General features: G+C 42.1%; 1 protein-coding gene across 1 annotated transcript in view; it reads right to left on the bottom strand.

The window, feature by feature from the left end:
* Positions 1-27,820, bottom strand: part of LOC144763537 (vesicular glutamate transporter 3-like) — a 311,868-nt gene that overhangs the window by 228,273 nt on the left and 55,775 nt on the right. The window lies entirely within an intron of this gene.

Genomic DNA, 27,820 nt, shown 5'->3' with positions numbered 1-27,820 from the left:
TAAGGGTGAAACTGATCTGAAACATCAAAGAGATATTAATTATATGGGATTTGATAACTACACTCATTACACAAGGTAGGTTTATCGGCATGACCAGATCATCTTTGAACTGGTTTCAATGTCGTAATTTATATTGCATTTGGAGCACAGAAAGGATTTACCCTGACAAGGAGAAAACCAGCACATTTCCAATGTCACTGTTCACTGGATTCAAAATACGACCTCTAGGGGGGGCGTGGCTAGCGCCCGACGACGATGGCGGTTCCTTTATAGCTCTCCGGGAGGCGTGGGGAGTGAGGTGCTCAACGTGACTTCTTTCGAGGGTCTTTGACCGGGGAGACCATGGGTTTCGTCGCTGGATGAGGCAGTGACTCTGCAGGACAATTTTGGTGGCTCTGCTGCATCGTTTTCGAGGACTAATGAGGCAAGTGAGTGCAGCGCTGTTTCCCGGCGCCACGGACGCCATCTTGCGACACCGCTGGTGGAGCTTCGCTCCTAGCGGCTTCCCGCGGTTCTTGAGCCTTGTAGTTCGCTTTCCCCTTCAAGTTAGTCACCCTTCTGCAAGTCGCCTACTTGTGCCCGCTAGTACTCTGAAGCTGACTGGGCTTTTGCTACTGTGCCTTTTTACCGCTATGGAGGGCTTTCCCTCGCAAAAATAAATATTCCTGTCACAGCGCTGCCGCAGCCTAATGGTTCTATGACTGTCAGCTTACTTCCTCTGCCACCATCCTCCTTCATAGATGAGCGCTGGTAGCCTTAATTGTATGTCTGCCCCTTGGACCACAGCACACTTTCCCTTCAGCAAAGACTGTGGGACTGAATTCTACAGTTGCGCCAGCCATCTTGCGATTTTGCTGTTGGTGATTTTAACCCCAGGAGTGCTGTAACGGCTACCAGTATTTAAATTTGCTGCAGGCTTGATGTGGCATGTGAGTGCAGCGCTGTTTTCTGGCACCACGGACAACATCTTTGGCATCGCTGACGGAGCTTTGCTCCTAACGACTTTCCGTCATCTTTCAGTTTTGCAGCTCTATCTTTTTATTGAATTTCTTACCCTGCTGCACGTTATATAGATTTGCCCGTTTGAACTTTGAGTTTGCCTGGGCTTCTGCTACATGTGCCTTTATACCGCTCTGGAGAGTTCTCCCTCTCATAATAAAATGTTCCTGGTACAGCGCTGACGCAGCCTACAAGCTCTATGAATGTTGCCTTATTTCTTCTGCCACTATCCTTCCTCAGAGACAAACGCTGTAAGTTTTTTATTGTATTTTTGCTCTTTGGGCCACTGAATGCTGTACCTTCAACAAAAACTGTGGAACTGATTCTTACAATTGCGCTCACCATTTTGTAACTCTGCTGATGGATATTTTCACCCTAGCAGTTTTGTAATGGCTGCCACAGTTTCAATTTGCTGTAGTCTTTTGTCTTATTCACGCTGACGCAGTTTCTCACTGACCCTCCTTGTCATTCTACCATTGCATATACTTTGTCCTTGTTTCACTATCTACTCTTCATTGATAGCGCTTATATTGATATGTATTTCTTCTTCAAGCATTTTCTCTTTTTCCATGCAGGTTAGAATTGTTGAGGTTTTATAATGCATCATATGGTTTTATGATGAATAAATCTTTGTCATTACCCTACTGTTTTTGTGTGCCTCATGATTGATCTAGTGGCTCATGTACATGACTGTATTCCTGTTTTATTTTTGTTTGGTTTTCTATCCATGCCAGACAGTCTTATGAGCTCATGTACCTATTAGATTATATTGTATGGTATTCTGGTTGCATGTTCTATTTAACCCATGGGCAGAATTATTAAGGAACTTCGTAAGCCCTCGTCTACTCCACTTAAGTTCCTCCTTCATACGAGTTCTAGGTATCAGTGTCTAGAAATGGATGACTCCCTTGATGCCTCATCCAAAGGTTCCTCTTCTTCTTCGACTCAACAAACGAGCAGTACTACGAAAAGTTCAATTAAAAGACTGAAAAAGGACCCACCCTCTCCTCCTAAACAAAGTTCAACAGTAACAATGGATATTCTCTTGGAGGAAATTAGGGCCCTGCGCCCTTTTATGGAAGAAACTAAGTCTACTCTTGAGGAAACAAAATCTTCTCTTCAGGTTCTATCTGACAAGTGGTCTACCATTGATGAGCGTGTAACCCTTCTGGAACAAAATGTTGACACTCTTACTTCTTCTGTTGCCAAGGTTGATCCGCTATGTGCTCAAGTCTCTGCACTCCACAAGCAAATTGAAAATTTGGAAAATAGGAGCAGGAGAAATAATCTACGCATTTATGGCCTTGCGGAAACTTCAGAAGGGCCTGATGCCCTCACCTTTTTCAAATCCTTCCTACCAAAGGTTCTTCAACTACCGGATTCCACCATTCTTAATATACAAAGAGCGCATCGCTTAGGCCCCCCTCCTTCAGGGGTCTCTGCTTCCACTACTAAAAGGCCAAGAGGAATCATCATCTACTTTCTTGAGTATACAGACTTACTCACAGTTCTATCAGCGGCTAAAGCTCTCCCTCGAATCACCTGGTCTGGTAATCAGTTATTCTTCTCTCAGGATTATGCAAAGTCCACTGCCGACAGGCATAAGGTATTTCTTTCACTCAGACCGCAGCTACGTTCTATGGGAGCGAGATATGGACTCTTCCATCCATGCCTTTTTAAGGTTACATTCAACAACAAAACTACTACTTAAGATGATCCGTTGAAACTAAAGAGTTTTCTGTACTCCCGTAGTGATAACAAAATGGATACTGATGCTTCATCTAGCTCTCATTAAGTGTGTTTAGCATGCCTCTCTTTTATTATTGCATTTAAACTCTGTTTATTATTGATATACGTGCTGGTTATGTTCAAATGGTTTCTTCCAGTTGCTTGTTTCTATTGACCTTTAAAAGTTTATTGTTTAACCTTGTCCTCTTTTCCCCTTCTATACAGATATCTCTCTCCATGGTCTCACCTACCCTCATGTTCTTGGAGTCCGTTCAAGTCGACTTCCTTCCCCGCATTCCGTTTGGAGGTTAAAATCCGTCAATGTTCTATGTGACCTCCATCCTCTCCCTCCCCCTTGTTTGTATTCAACGTTATGTAAGTTTTTTGTTCTTCTCATATTGCTATTTTGTTCTCATATTTCGTTCCTTCTTTTCTTTGTATTCTTCAGGCTTTCAACTTTCCTTTGACTTCTTCCTGGTTTATTTTCTTTTATGTATCCTCTTATTGCTCCAATATTCTTCTTCTTCTTCTTCCTCTCAGTTTCTTTTCTTACTGTTCTTAATCTTCTTCCTTTCATGGATTTCCGCATGCTTATTTTTTGTATTGCATATCAACATGTTTCCATGCTTTAAATGGTTTTATTTTTCGCATTTGCTTCTCAACTGGTTCTTTGTTATATGATCCTGAAATAAATGTATGCCTTTGAAATTCTTATCTTGGAATGTTATAGGTTTGCATTCACCAATAAAAAGACAGAGAGTCCTTTCCCACCTGGCTAAACTTAACGCAGATATAGCTTGTATACAGGAGTCACATCTTTCAGCAGACGAATCTGCTAAATTAAAGAGAGGTTGGGTAGGTGAGGTGTATTTTTCCCCAGGTGATGGTAAGCGTAATGGTGTTTTGATCCTATTTCGTAAATCTCTTCCAATTAAGTCAATAAACCCCTTTGCAGACACTTCGGGTAAATGGGTGTTAGTTACTTTCAATCTAGATGATGTCCCAATTTCTATTTTAAAGTTTATGCTCCAACGAGTGGTGATGCCTCTTTCTTGAATTCCTTAGCGCCGCTCATTACTCACCATTATGTTGACAACTTCATCCTTGTGGGTGACTGTAATGAAGTTTTTGACCCTTTTTTGGATAGACATTCAGCTTGTACATACACTCCACATAAATCACACAAATCCTTTATTCACCTCATTGCACAATACAAACTTAGTGACGCATGGCGCCTCTGTAATCCCACTTTACGAGAATATTCCTTTTTTTCACCTCCTCATCAAACTCAATCTAGATTAGACTATTTTTTTATTTCTCATCCCCTCACTCAGTCCCTTATCTCTTCTGATATTGGCTCAATTTTAATTTCAGATCATGCCCCAGTTTCTATTGTTTTAGATGTATTTCATAAGCCTACTTCCGCTAAAAAATTGTGTTTTAATAATGCTCTTCTACTGGACGCTCAATTTGTCTCTTCATTTACTTCCTTTTTCAACGAATATTTCTTGTTCAATCATTCGGATGAAGTCCAATTCCCTGTAGTTTAGGACGCTTTCAAGGCGTCGGCTAGAGATTTCATTATCAGCTATGTCTCTCGTAAGCGTAACAAAGCCCAACAAGAAACGAATGACCTCCTATCCAAGATTAAACAATTAGAACACCAATATTACACTTCCAAGTCTAAAGACTGTCTGAATAATCTTATAGCGATTAAACTCCAGTTTAATAAAGATTCCACATATAATGCCTCCAACTTTCTCTTAAAGTCTAGCGCCAAGTTTTATGGTGGACAAAATAAGGCTGGGAAGTTGTTGGCTAATTATCTTAAGGTAAAACAAAACAAAGTCAATATTGAATCTATTTATGGTTCTGACGGGTCTCTAAAGCACAAGAGTGATGATATCCTACAGGAATTCTTACGGTTTTATGAAACATTATATTCCTCAGAGTCCTCTTCATCTGAACAATCCATTTCTCAATTTTTGTCCAATATTTCTTCTCCTTTCGACACTCCTCCGGATCTTTTCTCTTTGGAATCGGACCTTACCCAGAAAGATCTCCTTCAGGCTCTTAATTCTCTCCAACATGGCAAAGCTCCGGGCCCTGATGGCTTTACTGTTGAATTCTTTTCCTATTTCTCAAAGTTGCTTATCTCCAAACTACATATTCTTCTCTCTACTTTTCTTCAGACCGGTGCCGCTTCTGTATCTTTCTCTGACGCTCTTATCTGCATTATCCCGAAGCCGGGTAAAGATCCGCAGCACTGTAAAAATTATAGACCCATCTCTTTAGTAAATATCGATTATAACATTTTTTCAAAGGCATTAGCTTTGCGATTAGAAACTTTCCTACCTGAGCTTCTAGGTAAAGAACAATCCGGTTTTGTAAAAGGTAGAATGCTGTCGGATAATACTAGGTTATTCTTTGACACCCTCTCCAAATCCTCCCGTTATTCTCATCCCTTCGCTGCTATAGCTTTAGATGCGGAGAAAGCTTTTGATCGGGTTGAGTGGCCATATTTGTTCCATACTTTGAAGTGGTTTGGGTTTGGTTCAAAAATATCCTCCCTAATTTCTTTTCTATATTCTCGTCCTAGAGCAGCAATTTCGGCGAATGGTGGTTTGTCTTTTTATTTTTTACCTAAGTAGAGGGGTTAGACAGGGTTGCCCACTTTCTCCTTTTTTATTTAATCTCGCTTTAGAACCCTTCCTTTTGAGAATCCGACAGAATGACAATATACATGGGTTTCATTTCCACAAATCTGATCTTAAGATGGCAGCATATGCTGACGATGTGTTAGTATTCCTTTCCCAACCTGGTTCTTCCCTTCCTGCGTTTCTAGATGAAGTTCACTCTTTTGCTCAAGTATCTGGCTACAAATTAAACAAAGATAAGTGCGAAATTTTACCACTTACTAAAGTCACTTTCAAGGATGACTTCTCTGCTTCTGGTTTTACTTGGAGCCCTAATTCTATTAAATATTTAGGCCTTAATTTTCAGTCTTCTCTCTCAGGTACAATCAATAAATGTATGGATGATTGCATACAAAAGTTAACTAATCTTACTAACAAGTGGCATCCTTTATATTTATCGTGGTGGGGGCGATTAGACACCATCAAGATGATGCTCGCTCCTATTGTTTTATTTACAATATCCAATATACCTCTCGCTATCCCCTTGAAATATTTCAAGAAAATTAATTCTCTTTTATCTTCCTTTTTGTTGGGGCGTAAAAAGTCCCGCATGTCCTTATCCAAACTTATGCGTCCTAAACGAGAAGGTGGGGTGAATTTTCTGAATTTTTCCACCTATCATAAATCCTTTCTTTTGAATCAAGCCTCGCATTGGATTGACGATTCCCCATCATCTTCTCCCCTCTGGTTGACCTTGGAACAATCTTTTATCTCTCCCTTCTCCTTCCAAGAATATCTTATGTTTTCTTGTAGACTTCTGTCTTTATCTACTCCCATTCTTAAGTACACTTCCAAAATCCTTCCTTGCTTATCTAACACCTCTTTTCTTGACCAACCCATTTGGCACAATACATCAATTTTAATCAATAATAAGCCGATTTTCTGGAAATCCTGGAGATCACGTGGCCTTATCTGGGTGCGTCAACTTTTCCATCATAATCAGACTATCTCCTTTCCGTTAGCCGCTACCTCTTTTAATTTCCCTCCTGCTTTCCGTGCTAAATATTTGTTGTTAACGCAAGCATTACAACATGCTTATAATGCTTATCTTCTAACATCTCCTTCGTCAAATCAAACGTCCTCGGATGCTATTTCACTGAATTCCCTACTTCTTAAACATTCTAAAGCCTCCAAAATCTATTCTTTTCTTCAAACTCCTTCACCACTTCGCGCCAAAACGGTGCTGGAGGAAACTTGGGAAGGGGAGCTCGAAGCTTCCTGGTCTACTGATTTATGGGACAAAGTGTGGATGAAAATACGTAGTTCTTCCAGAGCTGCCAATACAACTCAAACACTGTTTTTTATCTATAACCGCTTACTGTTTTCACCACTAACTCTTAGTAAACACTTCCCAGATACTCCTGACAAATGCTGGTCTTGCTCCTTACCACGTGCTGATCTGTTTCATTTGCTTTTCAGTTGTCCTCTTGTTCACAGTTTTTGGGTGCAGGTGTGGTCTCAAATTAATAAGATTTTTTCGTCCAGTCACTCTTTTTCGTTTTCTCACATTTTTTTGGGGAGTGTCTCCCCCATTTTAGATCACTGCACTTTCAGGGTTAAATAATCGATTTACTATTGGCAGTAGCTTTTCAGCAAATAACAAAAAACTGGAAAGATTTCACCAAATTATCTTATCAGGCCTGGTGGTATGCTGTTTGTTACAATCACAGGTTGGACACAACTTTTGTTTATCCCTTGACTTTAGCCACTAAGAGAAGAGAATTGTGGACTCCTGTTACACTGTTTTTTGATTTAAGTGCCCGTAGATCTCTGTCTTTATCCCCGTTACAACAAGAAGTGCCTAAACCTCCATGACTTCCTATGCTTTGTCGAACATGGTATTTTGTTTTTCCTTTTTATTCTTTTTATATCTACAGTGTATATTTCTGCCTCTTTCATTGCTTTGTATCATACCAGTTGACAGCTTTTGCTTATAACTATTTTCCAATTTTGATGTTTCTTTTTATGACTTATATTATTGCCATTTTGAATCCTGTTATATGCTTTTGCCTGTTATCTTCTTTGTCTTATTTTGTAACTTTGACCATTTTCTTTCAATACATTTTTTTCTAAACTTAAAAAAAAAAAAAAAATACGACCTCTAGAAAGCTAGAGAATATAGACTACTTGATTGCCTCAGTGTCTCTAACTGAGGGCCTGATTACGATCTTGGCGGACAGGGTTACTCCATTACAAACGTGAAGGATACCCTGTCTGCCAAATTACAATTCCATTATATCCTATGGAACTTTAAATTTGGCGGACAGGACATCCGTCACGTTTGTAACGGAGAATTCCACCTGCCAAGATCGTAATCTGGCCCTAAATTTCTTAAAGTGAAAATCGAGTTCTCTACCGAACATGGTGGCTCACAGATCCCAAAAGTCAAGCATGAACTGGCCAAAAGCATTCAGAGAAAATGGCTCTTTATTGAGTTATGTTGTGATTTCCTCCTAGAATTACTGTGCAAACATTGTCATACATTCCCCAAACACTAGACCTGATTATAACACTGTAGAGCTTCCGGCTCACAAGAAGCAAGAGTTGTGTGATTCCTCAGTTACATGTCCAAATAAAAAACTTTATGTTATGTTATATCATGTCATGTTGTGCAGATTTGTAGAGCGCACTATCACCTGGGAGAGTATCCTGTGCTGAGAAAGATACATCTACAAAGGTTCACGTGGTTAGCCTCATTCAAATTTAGACTTTTGTATTGTCCCAGCCAATGAATGGCATGGGGTTAGTGGACTATCCAGGCACATATCAGAGCATGTGAAGGTCCCACTCTTAGAATTATAATTCTTGCAGAAATAGCGCAACTCTGTGTTTTTCACCTGCAGATTTCACCTGCTACAAGCAGGTAAAGTCACTAGGTGAAATACCAGGAGAGAAATGTGAGGATTACATGGTAAATCCATTCAATTCCAGCATAGGTTTTCCATGGAAACTTGTACTCCCTATCATTTCCCACCTCATGGAATAAGCAGGACCCTCCTACTTGGCGAGGAAGGAAATAGCTGGGTTTATTCAGGGCATCTCGTAATCAGGGCGCTAGTCATTGTGATCGATATAAAAAAGCAGTAAGCCTGGGTATAAAGCTCCCTCACCTTTATTACAGTCCTGTTTTTGTTTCTTTGGAAAAAAGAAAGCTGGATGGCAAATCAATTTCCATTATAGCCCTCTATTGATTCGTCTGTCATGGAAATGAAAGATGAAATGTAACGAAGGCCCCGCCTTCATTTTACAAAGAAAGAAAAAAACACATGTTACCTCATTGTCCATTTTCATCTCCTACTCATTACACATGAGTTAATCTCTCTTCTTTGCGGACATTAATTACCAAGCTCAACTTTGAATATTTCCCCAAACAATTATGGCCACTGTCTACCCAGAAGCATAGAAATCTTTCATTTTCTTGCATGAGTTCATGGAAGGCTGATACGGCCCAGAAATCTGTGCATCTAAGGCTTCTCCTCACTGAATCCAAAGTCTTCAGTCAACAACTGGAAAACATGAAATCAGTCGAAATTAAAAAATGTATTGCTCAAGTAAGCACTTTCGGGAGAAGCAGAAGAGCTTTTGGCCCCATTTCTTAGAAGTCCAATACTCATCACTTCCAAGGCAAATCCCAGTTGCAGCCTGCCTCCTCCAACCCTCCTGTTCTACCACCAATGGCACGACTATGCCAAGGACTCAGCAGTAGGGGGGAGTATTTTTTATTTTCACAAAGTCTGGATGAGGTCAGTGATGGATGCCTGGCCTCTGCAGGTTTCAGATTGCAGGTAGAAGGCTTTCTCCTGGTCATTTCCCTAGTCTCTGGTTCCTTGAAACCCTGGCTCCTTAAAGGCTCTTTTAAAGAGGAGTCAGCTTTTATTGGTCAAAGCTGTGATAATTCTGGTTCCTCAGTAAGAAACGTTCCGGGGATATTACTCAATCCAGTTTATTGGAGCTCTTTTTCGAACAGACTTTGAACAGGCCTTTTTCTTTGAAGAGAGGAGAGTGAAGTTTGGGTCCCACTTATCATTACTGCTCAAGAGGACTCAAGACTTGGCAAGGATGTGGCTCAGGACTCAAGGAGAAATGGCATCAACGCTGACTTACCTGCCATGTGGATGTTTACATCGGTATCCCTTAGTTCACCACCTCCTCATATTCTGAAGCCCTGTGTCTCAGGACTACAAGCCTTTTATTCCTTTGACTCTGGGTGTACTACAATATCTCCACTGGTGGTTAAACGTAGCCCATTTAGAAAGAGGGTTCTCGGGAATCCCCGCAACTCTGAAGATATTTGCGGCAGATGCAAGCAAAAGGGGGTGGGGTGCAAATGGAGCAAATTGAAAGGTCCCAATTCTACCAATTGGAAAGAACTGGGTTAGTTTTCAAAGAACTAATATTCTTTCACTACTCTTGCAGGGCCAAGCGGGTTGTGTACAGACGAGCAATCAGATTGTCAGGTCCTTTATCTATCACCAGTTGGGATGTGTTTGTCCCCTTTTCTCCTTTACCAAAAGATAAGCCTAAGGGATGAGGAGAATCTCTGTTCTCTACCAGCAGCTTATCTTCCGGGGAAGGAGAACGTGCCTGCAGATCTATTGAGTCTGACATTTCCGTCCTCGGTATCCCTGTGTCTTTGCTCTTTTCTCTTCAGAGAAATTACGAGGATGTTCATTCCTTAATGACTGGACCTATTTAACACAATTGACAATGCACTCCTTCTCAAATTCTGCAGCCTTATCCTTTGCAGTCAAACCTGGGCAATAGATACACTGTTGCTTGTCTGGCCTTGTAGTCTTCTCTATTGCTTTCCATCTTTTCAACTGATCGCTGGGGTGGTTCAGAAAAAAACAGCAGAATGAAGCAGAAGACTGCTGATAGTTCCAGCCCGGAAGAGGAGACCTTGGTCTCACTTCCTCCTTCAACTGTCGGTTCAGCCTCATTGGGTATTTCCTCTGAGGCCCATTCTTTGTCTCAACACCCTACAGTGATGGAGTCTGGAGATTTGGCACTTGAAAGGAGGAGCCTAGTGGCATAGGGTTGTTCCCTTGAGGTCGCAGAATGCATTCAGCAATTCTGGAGGCCTTCCACCTTAAAAACATACAGCCGCCATTCGCGCAATATTGAGTCATGGTGCAAAGAAAGGCGCTGTTATACTACATCTTGTGACCCTAAAAAAATCCTTGACTTCCTTAGGGATGGCTTATGGCTTCCTTCTTGACTCAGCTGTGAAGATGTCCAACCTATTATTCCTCTAGCCACATGGAGTTTTTTTCTAAAATGTCTGACAGTCCATTTTCCTGTTCCAGGCTGGGATTTAGGGTCTTTCATGCACTTCTCCATTCTTAATGTTTTTCGCAGACAAAGTTCTTGTCCATCATTTCTCCCCAGGGTTCCCACTGTTTTTCATTGCTCTTCAGACATTGTCTTGCCTGTTTTCTATCCTAATCCACTTTCTGAAAAAGAAGGATAACTACACACTTTAGATGTCCATAGAGCACTCTCTAGCTAATTACAGAGAACATCTTCTTTTCACAAAGTAGACTCTCTCTTTATCACTAGTGGTTTTTCAGGGTGATGTCTCAAGCTTTTAGGTTTGACCCCGTCAAGGTAGATCAAGATAGAAATTCCTAAATCTCCTGCCTGATTTGGATGCTGCATCCCGCCAGCCTCTCTATGGCGGATCAACCACCATTGAAAGGCTGGCGGGAATGTACTTTGGGGACCGTTGCGGGCCCCCCTCGTACAGGGGCATGTGGAATTTGCTCTTGGGGGTCACCTATGGTGCCCCCTACAGTTCCCTGCACCAGGCGACAGGTACTGCATGGTGCCTGCCACGTAGTGCAGGGAAATGCACGACATGCATTTTTACCATTGTGGCGAGTGCTGCACCCGCGGCAATGGTAAAGATGCACAATGTGACCGCCACAGTGGCAGTCGCATTGTAATGTCATTTGCGGGACTGCCGCCATATAGGCGGCCGGTCCCAATCACCTGTACGATGGCGGATGTACTTAAGTCCGTCCGCAATCGTAATCACCCCCTATGTTCTTCTTATGACCTCTGACCTGGTGCTACTTTACTATCTCCTCCAATGTGAGCCCTAAAGGTTTTGGGGCAGTCTAATGATTTCTAGCACTATAAAGTTAGAAGTAATACATTCAACAACTGCACAGCGTTTTGTGGCACTGTAAAGTGAGAAGTGATACATGTCACAAGTACACCGCGTTTTTGGCACTGTAAAGTGAGAAGTTATAAATGCAATTGGTGCAAAGCATTTTAAAGCACTGTAAAGTGAGAAGTTATGTATGCCACGAGTGCACAGCATTCTGTGGCAATGTACAGTGAAAAGTGATGCACACCCTACAGTTGCACAGCGTTTTGTGGACCTGTGAAGTGAGAAGTGAGACATGTCATGAGTGGACAGCCTTTTCAGTTCATTCTGTAAGCTTTTTTTTTATTTCAGCAAAAGCAATTCCTCTGTCCACACAGGAAAGAGATTTTAGATTGAATACAGCTTGCTTTTAACCTTCCTCAGCCTCTGTTTTGGAAACAACTCTACTGGGTAGACAGACGGTTCTCTTTCTGTCCTGTCTTTTGAGGTAGTAAGCTAGTAAGCTACCTGACATTATTTTTAATGTTTTAACTCTTGCACATTTTTACTCTAAATTGTTTTTACTCTAAAATTGCACTGATCATTGCACCTACCTCCTGTCACAATTCACATCCCTCTTACCCGTGCACTGCGGTTTCTGTCGTGTGGAGGGAATGGGAAGAGTGGGAGGCGGATTAGGAGGTGGAGCCTGGGGTTGAACTTCCGGCTGGAAGCCTCATTAGCCGCATGACACTGCAGAGGCGCAGCGGACACGCACAGCAGGCGTGTTGCTGGAGTGCAGAAGGCACTCCTAAGGCAAGCCCGTATGCGCTTGGCCGTGCCCGAACGGGACCAGGGCACAGAACCCCTGTCCCGCCAACACACAGGTAAAATAACATATTCATGCGGCCGTCTGTTCAAGCTAAGGAACCCCTGCCACTACATATGCTGCCACTCTATGACCCCTCTTAGTGAGGAGCCCCAATGCTCCAACTGTACCTTTAGGTTTCGCCCTTTCACAGAGAGAACGCCAGAGACCAAACACTCCTACACACTCAAAATGTTTCTCTTAAACTTTCGATCCCTACCTAAACACTCCCTTGAGCTGAAAACGCTACTGGAAGATGAGGCCCCAGATATACTATTTTAAACAGAAACCTGGCTTCATAACGAGTCAGACCCAGATTTGGTGCAGACTCTCCCTGCTGGCTACAATAGCCAACGGGAAGACCAGGAGAAAAAGAAAGGGGGAGGCGTGGCAATAATATATAAACAATCCTTTAAATGTCGGGTAGAACCCAATATTGTTGCTGACTTTGAGAGTCTCTTTTTCACCATAGCACCATCCGCTGTACAGTCCCTTTCCGGAGTGCTCATTTACAGCCCTCCGGACTCTGGCAATTCCTCCAATCCTTACCTGACGTAGCAGCCACACTAGTAGGCACCTCCCCAAATACCACGCTCTTGGGGATTTAAACCTCCATTTCAATAACGTTGATCACACTGACGCCTCAGAATTGACTAAGGACCTACTAGCAACTCAACTCCTCCAAAAAGTCACAGGCCCCACCCATAAACTTGGCCCTACGCTCGATACAGTTTTTCCTAATAATAACAACCTATCGGTAGGTGATCCCAACCCTCTACCATGGACTGATCATTTCCTGATTCCCATTTACGTTAACTCCCCAACCCCTCCCCAGATACAAAATGTATCACCAAAAGAGTCAGGCCATGGACCAAACTAGCGGTAGAAGCCTGGACCCCAGCCATAGAAAGTCTAAAACCTGAATCCAACCTCAATCTCACCTCAGCCGCAAATAACTTCACCACCTGGATCGAGACATCACTGGACATGGTCGCCCCAATTAAACCCTGTCATAAAGTGAGAGAGAAACTCTCACCCTGGCACTCCCCCAAACTTCGATCATTCAAACAGGATTTTAAAAGATTGGAGAGAAAATGGAGGAAAGACTATAACGTCATTAGCAAACAGAAATACAGAGAATCCATAAAACGCTATCAAAGCAAAATAAAAATCGCCCAGGCAGTGTAATATGAAAAGAGAATTAATTTAGCAGCTAACACCCCCAGAGAGATTTTCCTCGTCGTAAAAGACCTTTTAGAACACCCAAGACCGAATCCTCTCTTGTGGTCTCCCCTGAGCGATGTGATAAACTAGCAGACTTCTTTCTAGGAAAAATTCAAAACATTTACTATGTTTTTCCTAGTCCACCCGCCCTAGTGACCTCCTTGTAACGGACAAGCTCCCTCCTGGCCCAGAGCATGTGCTGAATATGCTTCCGCCTTTGAATCTAGCCAGTGTATTAGAAATCCTCCTGCAAATAAAATCAGGCTCCCCCTCGATCCAGCTTCCCCCCCACGCACTATGCAAAGCAGGAAAAGTGATATTCCCCCACATGCTCGAAATAATAAATCAGTCTATGGCTATTGGTTCAGTCCCGGCACACTGGAAGCATGCCATGGTGGCTCTACTAAAAACCTGGACCCAGATGTCTTGGGTAATTACAGCCCAATATCCCTGCTCCCAGTGAACTGTTTAAAATATTTCTTGAAAGCCTAATTTACTGGTAAAGAAGGATTTGCACAAAATATTTTAGAAGGATCCTGGGACCCTTTGCTTTGTCAAAGTTTAATCCTTCTAACATTCTGAGAAAAATTTTGCCTGTTTTTTTCTCTGAAAACTGGCATCGGACCAGGACAAATCGGCTAACTCAATCTAACGAAGGTGCGGTGCTGCTGGAACAAAGATTCAGGTTGTTCGAGCTCTGAGCTTTTCCACAGCAGCAAATCCATTTCAGTAGGACATTTTGCAGAGGCTCTCTGGCCTCGTAGAGCACTGTTTGGCTACAAATTTCAGCCTTGTCCCGGTGGAGGAATCTGAGCTCCAAAAAAAGTGACAAAGTCCAAAAGTAGAAGGCTCCACCGGGCAAAGGCACCAAAACTATCCAGCTAGCAAAGGAAATTCCTTGAGTACAAATTTTGATTTTTTTTCCTGCTGAGAACTTTCCAACTTAACTGGGACTTTGTCTGAGATCTTACTATCCTTGTGGCCCCCATCCCAGCCACAGCCTGCAGCCTTGAACATCTGAGGATTTTTTATGTACATTTCCGAGACTTAAGCCCTAATTGTGAGTTTAGTGGTCCATCGGCTTGCCAAACCCAAGGTGGACCAGCGAGCAGGCCACGTATTATGACTATGGCCATTGTACAGCCATAGGACTGCTGCAACCACCAGGGATCCGCGATTCCTGTCATGCAGTAGTTCAAAGGCTCACGTATGAGCCTTTGAACTACACCGCCGCATGACTGCTGCACTACCTGCCCTTCAGACCACAAAATGACTCGTAATCTGGCGGGCAGCAGTCAACTTTGACGGTGTTAGACTGGGGTACCGGTGTGGCAGCCCACACCTACACTACCAAAGTCGTAATCAGGCCCTAAATCAGAAGCTAAACTTCTGAGCAGGATTAACCTGGTTTCTGTATCCGACCCGCACTCCCTAATGGTCAGTCTTAAATCGTGCCTAGGTCCCATTCAAGCACAACCAGATGACTGGTTTACGTTTAACACTTTTTATAGATATTTTTAAATGGAGACTTTAAAAATGTATATCTCTAGTTCTCCTTATTGGATATTTGGTTTGATTATTCTCTATTTTTATAAATTGGAGTGGGGGTTTTATTGTGTTGTGTTTTTAACTACCATCTACCCCAAACAATAATCTGCATTCTCAGAGCCACCTTGAAAGTTTCTCAGTTCAAACCTGCGGTAATATGCTCAGGTTGATTTTTAGAAAATAAGGAGGCATCTCAAGGTCGACTTAACAATGATATATAATTGCAAAATTGGAAATGCACTAAATATGCAATGTGGAAGGGTCAATAATTTTATGGTGACGCATCTGAGTTCTAGAAAGGACATGAAATTGATCCGGTGGTCAATGGATAAGAAATTTGCAAATATGTATTTGTGTCTATCTTTGTAGATGCTCTATCATCTCCATCACTCCGTAGTACAAAACAAAAATAAGGATGATGAGTTTTTTTGTCAAACGTGCTGTGACTTTGGTAAACACTGCTTCTTGTACCCAGCTACTATTGCCAGGTAGCCCGGGAAAAAGGCACGAGGCAGTCAATATGGCTCCTGAAGAACCAAAAAAGAAATGAAACATGAATTCTGGGGTACACCGAGACAGCAGAAATGTATCTACGCTGCAAAATGTAACCAAGAGAAATTATCTGCAAGACCCTATTTACCCCAGACTTCCCTAGGAGCAGAAGGACACACTCTGAAATAGGACCATTAGCAGTAACAACCAAAAGGCAGCCTCCGTAAATCCCCAGGGTGAACCGCCCTGTCCGGTTCACACACGTACATAATATTCATTGCCAAATGTGCCCCATCCAGTAACCACTGCAGATTGGGTGGGCTTGATAGGTGAGGCACCACATAACTAGTTGCCATCTGATAGAAATGAATATTCTACAGCAAGATAAATTCTAAACCACAAAACTTTAACACTGCACATGTGCTAGCCCACAACGCATACAATTATTTAGAGTATAATTAATTTTTGCATACTCATGATGAAACTAATCTGGGGAGTGACAAGAAATATGCATGACATGAGGTACAACAAACAATGATCAGCATGCTACTGAAAGTTGAGGAGCGTGCCGCATGAACGACAACAAGCATGAGGTTGGAATACACAAGGACTTGAAGGCGCAAACGACCAGCACGCACAATGCAGACATGAATATGCCATCAACAATGAACAACAGCAAGCTGTGTCTGTAATTTAGAAGCAGCTCACCACAGGTGGTACGCGACATTAGGTGGCTAACTGCCATCTGCCACAAAATACAGCAATTTAGCATGTACATAGGTTGACACAGAAGGGTACACATGAGATCAACGGAATATAGGGAGCCAAGGACAACACATCAATGAATATATATATGACTATATATGTGTGTGTGTTCTCCAGTAAAGATTAAACACCGCCAACCACAACAGTGCTGCAATAATTCCAATTTTAATTTGGTGCTGAGCAGAAAATCATTACAAATGTGTGTGTGCATGTATGTGTGTGTCAGTGTGTATTAGTGATATGTCGAAATATAAAAACATTTTTTATATTTTTTAAATTCAATAGTGAACTCAATTTAAACTTTTAGACGAATTTAATGTTATTTTCAAAACAGATTAAATTTGATGACATAATGTGCTGTCAAGTTTAATTCTGTTAACTCCAGGTTAAAAATAAATATTTAACATCATTTCATATTTATATTATACATTAAAGTATTTGCAATTTGTTTTAATAACCTTTCTTAAATGTTCCTATACTTTGCCAAAGGGGGACCCCCCTCTGTGGTAGGTAGAGATCGCCACTAAAGGGTGAAAGTTACTAATAATAACTTTGCACTTGTAAATTCTGCTGTAGAAGGCCACATGTCAGTCTACATCAAGGTGTAAGTCTCCTCTCAGAAATAGTGAATAGCAGAGTGGAGAATACCACCTAAGTGGAGCAGTAGATCTACATCTGAGTAAATTCACACGTGTATTTTTACTTATGTGAAATATTGTTAAAAAAACATTTCACTTGAAAACACAAATGTCATTAGCGACCTAGTCTTAAACAAAGATCCAGTCCTAAACATCCTATCACCAATTTGCTTCAGTTACTTCCAAAGCTGATAGTCTCCAATTCCGAGCAGGACATTTAAAACTTTGAAAGTACCCAAGGCTTCCTAGAAACATTCTATACTGTGTTGGACTCTCTCTGCACGACGGGAGAAAAGAACAACCTGGAGTCTTACCAATCAATAAACCTACTGTACATATATGTATAGATCTTTAGCAAATGTATTTTGGAAGCTCTACAAATATAAGAAGAAACAAATCATGTCAATTGTGCCAGAGGGTTTCAAAAGCTATTGTTAACAACAGACCACGTGTTTTATGTTGTGATACATTATTGTAAAAATCTGTTTGGCGAAACAAATGCCAATATATGCTGTCTATATTGACAATGGCCTGGATTTTGACTCCATTGATAGACACCTACTACCGAGATAGTTAAAAGTGGTGATTAATATGGAGTCACTTCTATGGATCATGATCAGGAATGTGTAATCCCATGCCTCTATTCAAATCAGAGTAGGGTATGATGGCAAAAGAAGCAAGAAACAAACAGAGGATTTATATACCACATTGCTGGCTTTTGTAGAAGATGTTCCACCTACTGGAGGAGGAAAGATTCTCATGCTCCTATACATGGATCATCCCAGCCTACTTGACTCTTGCAACCTTACAACATTTTCTGGGCTGGCATGCAGGAGTACTTTAATGCAAACGAGTATAAGATCAAACAAAACGAATCAAAGATGATGTTAATCCCCTAAGTAAAATGCAGTGCGAAGTTCCATTTCAACAAAAAAAGACTTGGGTTTGGTCTCAACTTGTTCATACGTAGGGCTACGGATCAACAACAAAAATTCATGGTTACCCCATATAGTGAAAGTCCTGAGAAAGGCTGAACATGCTGATCATTGCAAATTTACCAGAGACCTAGGACATAACTCAGTGATCTTGTCAACATTATTGATGCAAAGAATAGAGGGTTCATTGTCTATGGCGCATAATTATGGGTCTCAGGTAGATCCTCTGAAAAACAAATTTGAAAGAAAGTGTAGAAAGGATTAATCCATACTTCACAATGAAGCCACAGTAATGTTTCTTAAAACTCCAAAGAGAAATAGGCAGGGGTGTTACTTGGCCGGAGAGATTGGGGGCATGGGGGAGCTTAAGATTTCCCAATAATCGCACTGGCATGTCACGGTAAAATACATTAGGTGAAAAGCAGAGGCATGAGGGGACTTAAGAGGCAGTGGGCAGGGAATTTGTTGTAAAATAACCAACAGTTTTAAGAACTTCAAATCAGAGAGGAGAGCGAGAGAGTATGCATAGATTTTTTGTGTGTGTGCGTGTGTGCACGTACAAATCCTAGGTGAAATCCAACAGCAACCTTACCATAACTGGCTGAGAGCACCCGTACCCAACTATTTACTAGAGAATATATTTATTAGGCGATGTAACACCCAAACACCCCTCCATAAAAAGAGTACGTAGTCCCCATCAGCAGTCGAAGTGTATAAAAAAAAAAGTATGGTAACTGTGATGCTGTATTCAATGGGGGCAGGGTCAGTGAGCGTGGGGGTGGTTTCAAGGTTGTGGCAAAAAAATATATATATATATACTGTAAGTTGTTTTGGTCTTTCACTGTCAGGTTGCTAAATGTAGAATAACACTCAGCTTAAATGACAAATACATTTTGAAAAGTTGTTACCCAGTGGAGAATGCACTAAAACACATTATGAAACCTCTATTCAGACCCTCCAGTTTATCGCGATTTCGCGATTCACGAAAAAAATCTCGAAATGGCAGACTACCGCGATGGCCGAGATAATATCCATATTGGCCGCGAAAAACGTGTCTCTACCGGGGGGAGGGAGACAGCAAAACAAACAATGCCTTTTATTGGCTGTGCGCCCCTCCCCACTCGTGTGTGTCAGCAGCTTCCCGGGGGGACACAGACAGTCTGTTTCTTAGCTGCCAGCCGCACCCGAGTACTCAACAGGTACTTAACATGTCTAAAGCTGAGGCTGGGGCTGCAGTTTTGCCCCATTTGTTTCTCATTTGGGCCTCGCGCCTTAGAATAATAAACTCCAGTGAGAGGGTAGGGCTGCTTCTGGGAAAGGCATCCCCCTCCAACCGCGTCACGCTGTGCTGAGAACGCAGTGGCGCCCCCAGCTAACGAGGATACTGCACGCTGAGCTCTGCAACAACAAAGCAACGATTCTGGCAAACAAAAGTAATAAATAACCGTGGGACGTCCTGTCTCCTCAAGTTATAAAATATGACTGAACAGTTGAATTGTGTAGATTTTCAGTCACATCACAAAAACAATTCGCAATGACACCCTAGATGTAAAAATGTTTCCATCTACTTAATGTTCACAGACATGTATGTGGCATTTTACAGGGCTTCTTCCACTTTTAACCACGCCCGATCTTGACGGCGAAACTGTATTAGTGACAGCAAAAATAACTATTTCTTACACTATTATTCAAAAACAAGCTTTGATAACGTCAATAGGGTTGACTTTTGCATAGTGAGCATAGACAAACTATCGATTCACATGGTTACACAGATTATATATTTATGCATATATACACAAAGGGCAGCATGTCTATAAATATAGATGCAGCATAGACAAGACCAGATGCCCAAGGAGCAAGGATGTCACTTATGAGCGTTTGTTTGGTTTAAGCGCCGGAGGGGATCTTAGAGGGCTCTAGTAAGGTCAGAGGTGCCGGGGACTGGGCTGAAGGACAAACCAGGAGCTCATAGAATATTTTTTGAAACAATGGAAGGTATTAGGACGTAGGCGGCTCGATGTCCAACTTAGAGGACAAACTATGGTGCTACCTTGTAAATAGGAATGATGTATTGTTTAGTGCAAATCTCTTTCATGAACATATGCTTACTGATCAAAAACGCTCTGAGACTGTTATATTTCTATGCACAAACAAGACTTCTGGTCATTCGTATGGGGGCTGACTTGGGAGGTTGGACTCAAGAGTAAATAGCATTCAGGGCATCGGCGTGTCCCGTACATACTACAGTTTATGATGAATCAAGAATCCAAGCTCTAAGCTTTGCAAAATGGCTGGTGAACCAAAGTAGACTAAAACAATACCAAAGAAGGTTTATCCCCCGAGAGTCCTGAGTTGCCCAGAGGGCCACTTTACCATGGGTTGTTATTGTGGTTGTTTCCAGTATTGGCTACTCACTACACATCTCTGGAAACCACAACAGCATTCTCCCGAAATACCGAAGGCTTTTGTGTTTAGTGCAGAGAAATGTGCTGCATAATTTACTATTATGCTTGTGATCAATGTTTCTCATGAGGGTCGAGCGTGCAATAAAGTCTGAAGGTTGACCATACTGTGTGACCTTATGTGAACAGCAACGGACAGAAGAAACAATGTGGGATCAGAGTGGACAGCCTTGGCAGCAATGGCGACTAAACCAGCAACAGTGGATACAGACTTCCCAAAATAAACAGGACTCAAGTCCTATATGTAGCCATCATTAAAGTTTTGAAAAAAAGATTTCTAATTCCTTCCCTCATCTATCGCTCCACTATCCTTTTTAATCCAAATAACAGGAGTGGCCTTTTTCAGCGGCGGGCCCTGGGGGGATTGCTTTTGGGGCATTTATTCATTAGTTTATGTCCTATATGCAGCCTTGAAGCCAAACAAAGTGTCTACATTGTAAATAAACCAAAAATACATAGCTTCATGTTGTTAAACAACTAAAAAAAACGAAGATATCTGTGTTTGTTGTAGGAAAAACCGCCAAATAAAATGCCGCTAAATTGCTGCTAAATTTCCATATTTGTGCCGCTAAATTTCCATTTTTGTGCCGCTAAATTTGCTAATCCATGCCGCTATATCCTGGGGGGTCTGTCTATTAGTTAATCCACTGCAGAAGTCTGTCTGTACCAAGAAAGCCACAAAACTAAATCTTGGTTGTTACAGTGGAGTATAGTGACTTGTGCGATTTTCAGTGAAGCAGTGTGAATATGTAAGTCAGTATTTTAAACTTGCATTACACACAGTATAAGATAGCCTGCTACAAAATGCACAAAAAGGTTTTAGATAAAATGGTGCTTCCAAAATATAGATGTTAGTAATACCCAGACTGTACGTAATGCAATTTATTTACATAGCTTTTCCTTCAACACCTCATCTGGGTTGGTAAACGCTATATTAATACAATTACAATTAAAAGCACACACTTTACCGCTCAGTTAACTCTGCACTACCACTCAAAAAGAATAAATATTTGTCATCATAAAGCTTCGAGCGATTTGATCAATTAAAGGCTAAATCGTTTCTCAAGCATCCTTTACATTTGAAGATTACTCTTTACATTTGCGGATTAACTCATAGCACACATATGCATTTTTTTCAGGCAGCAGGCACCCTGGTAGGAAGGCTTGTTTAGCTGTCTGCCCGGACTTCGGTTTCACAGCACAGGAGACTCATTGAATGACACTTCAGCTGAAGCAATTAAACTATCGGAATTAACTTGTCAAAAAGTAGGGAAAGGTTTCTCATAAATCACAAAGTGTGGGCACGTCATTCCCGTCCGATCCCGCTCACTTCGACCTCTGGTTTCCATTTACATAGAGAATCTCTGAGATCATTGCATCCTGTTCTAGCGTGGTGTGAGAAATGGCTTCCATACAGTCTCAAGGAGGTTCATCTGGCCATTGATGTTTTACATGATGAGCTCACATTCCGCCATCCTTTCACTTTATGTGAATCATTCCACATGTGTGGGAACCAATGTTTTTTTGCAGTGTGCTCACTTTGATAGCAGCTAGGGCCATTGGCAACTATAATTTAAAGTGCTTGTTAGGTACCACATTATCACCATGCCATATAGTAGTGCAAGGTAGATCAAGGGAGTAATGTGTATCCTGTGTGCTTTTCCCAGCTCAGGCCACACGGTGGCCGAGTATGGTGCAAGTGCCTTACACTGCCAGAGTATATGTGTGAGATCGCATACCCCCATCCCACATCTCCAACAGACATCGTGCTTCAACAGGTCAGTTCTGAATTGTCTCTGTGATGTTGAATGCCATTTCTGGAAGATTTAAAAAATAAGTTAATTTCAGCTTGGCCTGCTAGAGGGAGCCATCATGTGTACACTGGCAGTCTACCCAGTGTTCCAAAGTGTTTTCTCTCTGTACTCTACATTGCCAATTATTCTCCAACATATTCTCTCGTGGAGGTGAAGAGTGCATTAATTACAATACCATAAATGTAGGAAACCACCCCCTTATAGCTGGCCCATGTCTCTGAGTGTTGCTTTTAGGGCAGTGCTGCAGGTCAAGCGCACCGCCACCCAATTTGCTCCAGAGGCAGTGACGCAGTTGGATATAAGTCTGTTGATTTTACTGATCCAGTGTAAAGTCAGAATGCAGGTCTTAAAAAAGTTTTAGGGGTACCCCTGGATAATTGGTCTTTACATGTTATACTGTGGGTGCTTCAGGTCAGCAAAGCCACCGGTGAGCCCCCTATCTGTATGCCACAGTTGTGCCAGGTGGGAGCTATGACATGGAGGAATGGGTAGGTGCCTCAATGTCTGTGTGCTTGCTTCCATATGGCTTGCATCTTCCTGATCACTGGGTTGTCAATGAGGGAAAGAAGTGGGCGGGGTCTTTAAAGGATTCTAAGGTTTCTGTGGCCTGAGAGCATGTCCCATTCAATGGTAACCCAAGGCGATATTTCCAGTCTTGAGGAGATCCAAAGTACCAGTAGCGGTCGGCTGTAGGTGTTTCTGTAGGGCGGTGACGTGGGCAGGGGGAGGGGCAGGGTGGGGGGATAGTAATGTATGGATTACGGAGTTTTACAGGTAAGTAAACATTTAAATAAATAAAACTAATTTAGTTGCGCGCACTGCATCACCAAATGTGATGCAGTGCGCGCAACGAAATTCTCATTGGATCTCATTGTTTGGTTTTAATATCGCATATATGTATATGCACATTTTAATGCTTTTAAGTAGTCAAGCACTAAAGATTACTCAGAGATATCATATGACCTGGTAACCAGATCCGAAAAAGTACAGCTGAAGGCATCCTAAAGAATGCATTGTACCTATTTATTGAATAGAGAAAAAAATTCAACATTTTACGAAGCATGATTGACAAAAAAACTTCGAAAAACACAGTGAATAACTCATGAGGCAACCTCACAACACAGTACGATTTCCTATGGAGGGAATGCATTAAAGTGTTTGCGTCCCTAATAACATTCTCGTATCCCAATCAGAGGAAGATCTTTAGGCAAGATCAGAAACCACATGGGTGACCTACTGTCTGACTCCAAACCAAACGTTCTCTTTATCACAGAACCGTGGCTGACTGTCAGAGCAAGTGCAAGTCTAGCGGTTGATCTCCTGACCCGACATTCTCAGTCTCCTTCGAACTCATCTATCGACCACCTCCACACAAATCAATCAATGCTTCCCACAGTTTATGATTGATTCTTTTTCACACCTCATAGCAGATCTCTCCAGTACAAGGTTTGACAAGCTTTGACTGCACTATAACCATCTCTAACCTTGAAGCTCTTTACCTTCATCAATTAATCACTGAATTGACTTGAACTGCTAGCCATAACCTTAGTGAAGTCATTACAAAAAAGGGCCATACTTTGAGTGCTATAAAACAGACCCTTCGCCCAGAATGCTTTTAACTTAACGAGCTTTGTTCTCAGCGTCCTCCTTGCACCATTCTCTCCGGGGGTGTCATACACTTATCAGACCTGCTAAACAGTAGCTGGACCCCCGGCTGACTGTCACTCAGTATTACCCTGGCTCTCAGAGGTTTATGACAAAGTGGTTTTCCTCAAAGCCTCAGGAATCCTGGATCCCTGTCGGCTGGCTGGCTGAATCCTCTCAGATGTAATAGAACCTGTGACAAACAAGGGAGAAAAACGCACAGCAGTAACATATATATTCGACTACAGCAGCAATACTAAATATTTATTTCTTTATTTCTTTATCTATTTATTTATTTATAAAGCGCAACACTCATCCCACGGGATATCAAGGTGCTGGAAGCGGAAATACAAGGCCAGGCTGCTGAAACGGGATGTCAATTATTTTTAATATCTAAGGAATAGATGGGTTTTTAGTTTTTTCCGGAAAGTCAGGTAGTTGGGAGTGAGCCGTAGGTCCAAGGGGAGCTCGTTCCATTTCCTGGCTGCCAGATGTGAGAAGGAGCGCCCTCCAGTCCTCACTTTCTTAATACACTTGGTTCTGGCTAAGGCTTGTTGTAAAGAGCGGAGGCTCCTAGTGGGAACGTAAAACTCAATGTTCTCCTGGAGGATCTTTGGGCCGCTTAAATACAGTGCTCTGTGTGCATGACAGAGCAGTTTAAATACTGCTCTTTGATGGATGGGTAGCCAATGGAGACTTTTCATGCACATTGATGCCGAGCTTCGTCTGTCTTTATTGCAGACCAGTTTAGCTGCGGCATTTTGAAGTACCTGCAGCCGCGTGAAAAGGTGCTCATTCATGCCCACGAATAGGGCGTTTCCGTAGTTGAGCACACTTATGAGCAGGGCCTGTGTGACTGTTCTTCTGCAGTCCAATGGAACCCAGGGGAAGAGTCTGGATAGCAGTTTTAGCGTTGCGAAACCTTTTAGCATCATCAATCAGAATGCCCAGGTTTCTTAAACATTGTTTAGGGACGGGAGTGGCTCCGAGTGTTTGTGGCCACCAGGTGGCATTCCAAATTCGTTTAGCCACTCCGAAGAGCAAAATCTCCGATTTCACTGCATTTAGCATCAAGCAGTGCTCGAGCATCCACTGTGCCATCTCCGAGAGGCAATTGTTGAGTTTAATTTTTGAAACTTCTGGTCTTTTCCCTAGGGTTACCATCAACTGTGTGTCGTCTGCATAGGAGCAGATTCTGAAACCCCACTTCCTGCAGATCTTGGCCAAAGATGATACATAGGCATTAAATAAGGTGGGGTTCAGCGATGCTCCCTGCGGGACACCACAGCTGATGGCTCTTGGTCTGGATTGGAACTGACCTAGTTGGACTGTTTGTGTTCGGTTACTAAGGAATGAGCTGAACCATTTTAGGGCTTTTGCGTGAATTCCTTTTTCATAAAGGACTTCCAGGAGCTTGTTGTGGGAGACCGTGTCGAACGCTGCCGACAGGTCCAAAAGGATCAGAGCTGCGGCTCCTCCCTGGTCCGTACATGCTATGATATTATCCAGTACTACCAGCAGAGTAGCCTCTGTACCATTGTTGGCCTTGAAGCCAGTTTGTGATGGATCCAGTAAATCATTTGTTTCTAGGTAATGTGAAAGTTGTTTGTTTACCATTTTCTCCATGACCTTGGAGAGGTATGGTAGTTGTGAAATTGGGAGGTAGTTTGCCGGATTAAGGATGTCTGAGCCTGCTTTTTTTAGCAAAGGAGTTACTATTGCCTGTTTCCATGTGGCGGGGAAGGTGGCAGTCATGAGGGAGTGATTATGAAGTTGAGTGATGTCCGGGCAGAGGGTCTGTGCAATCTGGTTGAAGATAAAGTGGGGACACGGGTCAAGGGGAGATCCTGATTTTACTTCACCCATTGTTTTTAAGACTTCTGCCTCTGTGAAGGGCGTGAAATCACTTAAAGCTGGTAATGTTTCCGAGAATGGGGTTTGGAATTTCTGACTAGTTATATCCTCTTTTATAGTGGGGCTAAAGGTACAATAGATTTTACTAATCTTGTCCGAGAAGAAGTTGCTGATTTTCTCATAAGCTTCTGCTGAGGGGGGTAACATTTGGGACATGCTAGCAGGTTTGCTTAATTCTTTCACTATATTGTATAACTCCTTCGCTGAGTTACAGTTATCATTAATACGTTGTGCATAATAGGTCTTCTTAGCACTCCTAATGGCGTGGTTATAGGTTCTGAGTTCTGCCTTATACTGTAGCCTGTCAGTATCCATTTTGGACAGCCTCCATTGATGTACGATATTCTGACATTTCCTTTTTAATACCTTTAATTGGGGCATGTACCACTTCTCCGTGGGGGATCTGAGCGGGCGCTTGGGTTTTTGCCTGGGGGCGATTAGATCCAGAGTCAAATATATAAATCAACCACCAAAACAACTAAAAGACCCCACTACTTAAAGCACATTTCAGATCCATTATGCCAAACCAAAGGACTCCTAAAAATCATCTTTGAAATCAGTAACCCAAACTGCAAATCTAACTACAAAAGCTATGTTCATGAACGTTGCAACTCTCAAAAAATTAAGCATAGAAGAAACAATTGAACTAAACAAGTCTAGCTTGTTTCCAGATAACAAACTGCGACATGCCTCCAAAATGTTGAGACAACAACCTTCTAGCATCACCTGCTGCACCACAGGCCACATCAATTTGTAGCTCATCACTCTCAACTGGAGAGTTACCCATTGAACTAAAAACCTTGTGCATTAAGCCAATACTGACGACCTGATCAATCACATCAGCAAACTATATGCCAATAATAAATGGTCCATTGCTAGGGAAACTAATTGAAAAGACAATAACACAGCATGCCACAAGAGCTCCTCCCCATATGCATACACCTCTGGTTCTGGACATTATTGACTGCTGTTTCCAGTCCTTGCTCAGGTCTTTCCAATTAAAATGTCATCCATATTGGTGTGACAGGAATCATACTACCCAGAATTGTGGCTGCACAGTTGTGCTGCTCCGTTGCGACCTCTCACCAATCAAATGCACAGACAATTCTAACCCCAGGATGAAAGCCATAGACGTATGCCCTATCGGAGTGACAGGCTACAATGTGAATCAAGGATCCAACACAGTATTCAAGGATCCCACAGTTTCAAGATTCACTGGATGATTCGTAAATCGTGGGATTCAAGGATCTACTGCTGGATTTGAGGATCCAGCAGTCTATAAAAGCCACACTCATGGCATGGCCAGGTGCTTGGCTTTCTTCTCTGGTGATGAGAGGAAGCCTCTGCTTGGGCTGTGCTCTTCTTCTGTGTTCCTCTCTCCAGCTGAGACAATATTCAGGTCAGATGCTGAGATCATCTTTTTAGAGGTTTTCTGCTTGTGGCAAATCTTGGAACTTCCTTTGTAGCGTCATTCCAAAATATTTCCTTGCATCTTTTGAACTCTTGCGAGAATTTTCTTGCATTAGTTGTACTCTTTGCCCTCTTCCAGCACTGTTTTACGAGGCCTCAGGATAGTGATAGTAGCAAGGGAGAGTTGCATTTATTCTTTTGGCTTGTTAAATTTACTCTCTGAATCTTCAACTGGCCCATGCGCCTGCATAATGAACCTCTACCTTTCCTTCTAAGTTGTGCTGCAACAACTGCCTCTTAGGCCTTTGCAGAGTTATTTACATATCCTGAGTGAACCCTTGTTTCTGTTCTGTACCTCAAGTTGTGGAGTTTTACCAACTGTATTTAGCACATAGGAAAAGGACCAGTCTCACAGCAGAGCCATTGGCTCTAGTAAGATAGGAGTACAGTGCCATGTACATGTTGAATGTTTACTAAAATGCACCTGTTGTTATATGGATGGTTATTTTTCAGTTTCTGAACAATATTAGCATTCATGTGAAATTCCCATAAAAGAAAAAACTTCAGACAACTGAAATTGATGTGAGAGCAG

This window comes from Lissotriton helveticus, chromosome 1_1, assembly GCF_964261635.1.
Source record: "Lissotriton helveticus chromosome 1_1, aLisHel1.1, whole genome shotgun sequence".
Lineage (NCBI taxonomy): Eukaryota > Metazoa > Chordata > Amphibia > Caudata > Salamandridae > Lissotriton > Lissotriton helveticus.
The sequence above is the reverse complement of the archived record's forward strand: the minus strand, read 5'-3'. Positions and strand labels throughout refer to the sequence as shown.